Genomic DNA, 6000 nt, shown 5'->3' with positions numbered 1-6000 from the left:
CATTTAATGAATGAAGGCCTTCCAACTATTGAGCAGGGCCAGAAGATGTAGTCCAAATTGGATGAACACCGTAATCAATTCTTAGTGTCTTGATCTCATGTGTGATGATGTCTCTTTTATCTTCATTTTATATGCTTATGTTCCATGGTTTTTAAGTGCCATGTTATATGTAATTTAATAACGCATCCATAGCAAAAAAATCTTGGATCAAGTGGTATCAGAGCAGGGTTTAGTTGATGTGAAATGCATGAGTACACTAATAAGAAATAAGCTTTAAAGGACGTGCATAATGAAGAGGAGACATGGCTGATGTTGAAGCTCGTTGGGAAGAGAAACAGTCTTGTTGCTGTTAAGAATTGCGAGTGTGAATGACCGAGTGTGCAACCATGGAGAATGATAAAGAAATGCACGAGACCTTCCTGCGAATGTCCAAAATGGTGGACATCATGTATGATGCATATGAGAAGAGAAGAGAGGAGGAGACAAGAGATCAGAGAGCGATGTGTCATCCACATCTTCTAGTGCTTATGCATCTTATTCATTGCCTTCCTCGAATGAGGAGATTAACTAGAGACTTCAAGAAGAGAACGTTGAATTAAGAAGGCTATTGCAAGAAGAGAAAGAGGAGAAGGAACGATTGCAACTTCAATTGCGATCCACAAATGAGGCCCTGGAAGAACTGAAGTGCAATGAACAGAGTCTTCAAATAGAGCTTGCTGAATTAAGGAGGCTTCTACATGAAGAGAAAGAGGAGAAACAGAGGTTGCTACGCCAGCTGCAAGCTAAGGACGAGGACTTGGAAAAGTTGTAGCATGACCCTTGGGAGGTGAAAATAAATTCTTCAACTACGTGCATTGTTCCTAATGATGATTTCGCCATTTTTGAAAATCATACTACAGGAATCAGGTCCAAATTGTTAAAGTGAATGGGGTATTAGGGAAAGGGCCTCGACATTAATGGCCAGGGCATCATAAATCCCATCCAAGTAGAGAAATTACCCTGACATGCAGGACTTGGATATGTTAGGAAGGAGGTTGGGGAATGCGCCAAACAACCAGCAAACCATCAACGAAAGATGATGAGAAGCCCTCATCAGTTCTTTCCAATTCGATAGTGGAGGTAAAAGATGTTGATTTATCTTCAGTTTCATCTTCACATAGTATAATTTCTGTTGGAAATATGGAGATAACCATTACAGGGACAAACATGAGACTCCTTACCAAGATGAGGTACAAGGAAGAAGAAGGACTTGGTGTTAATGGCCAAGGCATAACTCAACCATTGAAGGTTGAGTAAATACCTCGATTCACAAGGTTGGGGTGCACTGAAGGATAGTTCTCAAAGATGTCAGAAGCTTCCACGACATTGTTGAAACTCTCGAGGAAAGAGGATGATAGGAACACATCACCATCAACCTATGGCAGTATGCATTGTAGAGAAAGAACTAAGGAAAGCTCTCGTTCCCATGATCATGCCAAAGACCAACAAGAAAGGTATAACCAGTCTCGGTATTCCAATGTTTATTTTGATTACAACCATATTGTTAATAATGAACAAAAATCATGGCATAGAAAAACTTGCAATTTTTGTGGAATGCATATCCATGTGTTTACTAAGTGCTGGAGGAGAATAACAACATGAAAAAGGATGAGGCGTGAAAGACCCTCTCAACAGCAGGCAAAGAAGAAGGTAAAGTAGATCTGGAGGAAGAAGGCTTATTGTAGTCATTGCGACAGAGGTGGTCATCAAAGAGCCACGTGTTGGAGGCTCAATCCAGAGCATTGTCGCAAGGACAAAGTATCCATGCATGAACCAGGTGAAACATTGTTCGACTAGCGAATGCAGCACAAGGAGATGACCCAGACCATCTCTCACTTTGATAAGTGAGAGATGGTTCATCTGGGTGTGGTAGAATGTCATGGCCTTATTTTTGCAAATCATGTGTTGCATTTTAAATTGTAAAAATGATGATGTATTCTCCATCACTTTTTGCAGCAACATTAATTTTTGGTCTTATTTTGTGTTTCATTTTAAAATGTGAAAGTGATGATGTGTTTCCATCACTTGTTGAAGCAACAATAATGTTTGGCATTATTTTTTCAAATCATGGGTTGCAGTGATGATGTGTTTTCCATCACTTGTTGAAGCAACAATGATGTTTGGCCTTGTATTGATAGCTGGAGTATTGTTTCCATTTTTATGTAAACTTGACCACATAGTATCTATTATAAACTCGTGGCAAGTATGGGATGCTTTGCTCAGTTTTGTTCATATAGAGAAACATGTAATTTTCAAGATATTGTACTAGAGGTTTGTAGGGGTTGCAGGTGTTAGCTCATCGCTTATGGCTCCGAAGGACAAAGCCGAAGGAGAAGGAAGGATGACCTATTAGGACACTTGTGGTGTAGACGAGGTACATAGTAGTTGTAGATTATTTAATGCTTTTTGAGGAACAAAAGCTTCTCTTAGTGGGGAGGATTGATCCAAGAGGATTCAAGAGGATTGATCCTCCTGGATCAATCCAGGAGGATCAAAGAGTATTGATCCAGGTGGATCTCTAAAAAGTACCAGTGGCATGGTAAAAAGGCTCAAAATTCAAAGTGGTAGAAACTCTATAAACTTAGCATTAGATCGAAGTGCTTGTCATCCTGATTCCAACGATGTGAATGACAATTGAATCTGAGCTTATATGGAGAAGTTAGAGCCAGTCAAAGTTAGGTTTGACTTGGACAGGTGGCAGGAGAAGATGACGTGGCAAAACTCTTCAGTGAATTGGGAAGCACCAAGTGGCAGGGTGCCATTTGCCCCGCATTTCGCTGATCACAAAAGGCAAAGGTCCGCAGTTTCAGCCCCAACACTACCAAGTTGCGATTGCGATATCGCAATCACAAATTGGAGGCGAATAGTTTTACAGAATCGACCCCGATAGAGTCAGGATGCAATGCGATAATCACATATTGCAATCGCAAAGGGAAGTGCTAATAGAATCGACCCACAACAGTCAGGGTTACAATTGTGATATCGCAATCGCATATCGCACACACCACGTTTATAAAGCCATAAGACCGACCAACTCCGCTGATTGCGATTTGCAAAGGCTTCTCTTAGATATGATATATTATATTCTACGATTTGATAGTTTCATTGGGTCTGCCTTTTATCACATATCGCACATTGCTGCGTGCCGAGTCCCGTGTACATAGTATTACCCCTAGCTCCACTGATTGCGATATGTCGATGGATCTCGGATGTGATACACTTATTGGGTGTGGTTTTTAAAACCTGTCGGTGAGCCGGTTCACAGATCGCAGTTCACACTCCACAACAGCTCATTATGGGGAATCATCCTCAACCCCAACTGATTGTGATTTGCGATAGATTATGTGTTGTAGTTGATAGCCCGTCGAATCTTCCTTTATCCCAGAACTCTTATTGCCAAGGATTCAGGTTTGTTCACTAGTTTAAAGCACTGATTCTATGTGTTAAAACCATTGGGTTTAGGAGTATGCGTCGATTTATCCATTGGGTTGAGGTTAATGCGAAACGGCCTATGTCAACTGTTTTCTGGTGGATTTTCTATGACTGTAGAAAACATTGTGCATCGTCTGTGGAGAATCTTGGTTGTTGAAACCAACAACCTTGTTGAAATTGCCCGGTTTATGAAGTATCCTACCGACCAACATATAAATTGGGCTACTCGCACAATGAGAGGAGGAGAGAAGTAAAGAGTAGCATAGATTTACAAAGCAGAACAATGGAACCTGCTCTTGGCAGGTGGCTGGAACCTTACCTCAGAAATCAAAAGGTTCCAAGAAGGTCCAAAAAGCCCTTTTATCAGAATTGGGCATTTGGATAGGCGATTCTGCACGATTTTTAACCGGGAAGTCAGTGGTGCTGTATGTTTCTAGATATGGGTTCTCCATTTGTCATCTGTCTTCCATATTGGAGGTATAAGGGTGTTTATGTAAAATCTGCTTGTACTTCTTCTCTTTTCATGCCATTTGATGAATGAAGGCCTCCCCATTATTGACAAGGGTCCAAAGATGTAGTCCAAATTGGATTAACTCCGTAATCAATTCTCTGTGTCTTGATCTCATGCGTGATTATGTCTCTTTTATATATATATTTTTTATATTCTTATGTTCCATGGTTTTTAAGTGCTCTATTATATGTAATTTAATAATGCATCCATAGTAAAAAAATCCTGGATCACCCACTGCATCTAACAACCAACCTTCCCTCTTCCTCGGTGGCTGTGAGCTCGAGGACCCATTAGGTGAACAACCAGAGATATTTGAAGTGCCTATTGGGGAAGAAGAAGAAGAAACCATTCCACCAACCTACACCATGACTTAAGATAGAAATTGGATTGAAAACAAAGATGGAGCTGAAAATAGAACTGAGGGTGCTTTTCCCATCAAAGAAACTAATGGAGATGCTAGGATGAAAAACATAAGCCCCTCTTCCCTTCCTCACTTCCATGGCTTAACCTCAGAGGAGCCAAATACCTTTTTGTTTGAGTTTTCTGTCATATGCAGAACTTATGATTATAACTCTGATGACTAGAAGTTGAAAATTTTCCCATCCACCCTCAAAGATGCAACCTTGTGTTGGTTCATGGGTTTACCTGGGGACAACATCACTACCTGGGCTCAAATGCAACAAGCCTTCAACAAAGATTACAAGGATTATTGCAGGTCCAAAGATACCAATAAGGAAATATTTAGAATGATCTTGGGACATGATGAGTCTTTGGAGGATTATGAGGAAAGGTTTCAACTCAACTACAAAAGGGCTAGATGCACCCTCGATCCTAAATCACTCAAGCTAGTACTTCTTAGAGGGATCAGGGAAGATCTCCTAGAAACCCTAAACATGCTCTCACGAGGGGACATCTACCAGTTATCCTATGATGATATCAAGACATTTTTCAAAAATCATTATAGGGAAACCAAATAGAAGGGTAGGGCTAGTCAAGCTTGGGCCAGTTCATCCTCCTCCAGCACATCCATCAAAAGTGAAATTGGGAACATGTTGGAAGACTTCAAGAGTGAATTGTTGCATACCCTTACTTTGCAAATGGAAACCATGCAGATCAAGAGGAAGCAGGAGGAAGTAGAAAGAGCCTTAGCTTTCTTTTTCCCTAGATACACCAAAAGACACCTTATAAATGAATGTTCATTGAATCTTATAGAGATATTCTCGGTCTATGAGGAGAACCATTCCACAGAAAAGTGCCCTTCTCTACCTGGATTGAAAGATGTGTATCTAGGAACTGAAAGGGTGACTGAAAAACTCTACTATATCAACCAAATAAGGCCTCAAGGAACTCGACAATACCAACAAGGCATGAAAGGGGCATCCTATTCATATTACAACCCTAACCAGAATGCATCCATTCCCCCTTGGTGTCCTCCTGCTCATCCTTCATGGTCCACGTTCTCCCTGGTATTTTTCACCTCAATACCATTCCCAACCTACCAATCAATCATTTCCGCCATATTCTCCTACACAACCTCAGTGGAATACACCATCCTAGGGGTGGAGGCCCCCATACAACCAATCTCCAGCCTTACAACCTCCACCTCCATCTCAACCGCAACTCCTTCACCCTACTCCACCTAAGCAACCTCACATTCCTGCTCAACCAAATCTGAACCCAGACAACAAACAGGCACACTAGGTCTATAGTGGGGAAAGATCTTACCTTGCCTATGCTATGGAAATTCAAGAAATCAACCTCTGGTCTGGAAGAGTGCTTCTAGACAATCAACCTCCATCTCCACTTGAGGAGATTGAAGAGGAAAAGTAGGTGAGTGTTCCTCAAGCCAATCCACCTCCTTTTCCTGAGAGATTAATCCATCCTATCTAGCACACCCTAGAAGAGACTAAACTTCTGGGTGAATTGAAAAACTTGTGTGTTAAAATCCTGCTCTTCCAAGCTATCAAGGATGTCCCCATCTACAACAACTTAATTAATGAGAAATTATTCAAACATCT

Source organism: Pinus tabuliformis, chromosome 6 (genome assembly GCF_031772625.1).
Source record: "Pinus tabuliformis cultivar Carrire ecotype Pingquan chromosome 6, CPIR1, whole genome shotgun sequence".
Classification (NCBI taxonomy): Eukaryota; Viridiplantae; Streptophyta; class Pinopsida; order Pinales; family Pinaceae; genus Pinus; species Pinus tabuliformis.
Note: the sequence above shows the minus strand (reverse complement) of the source record.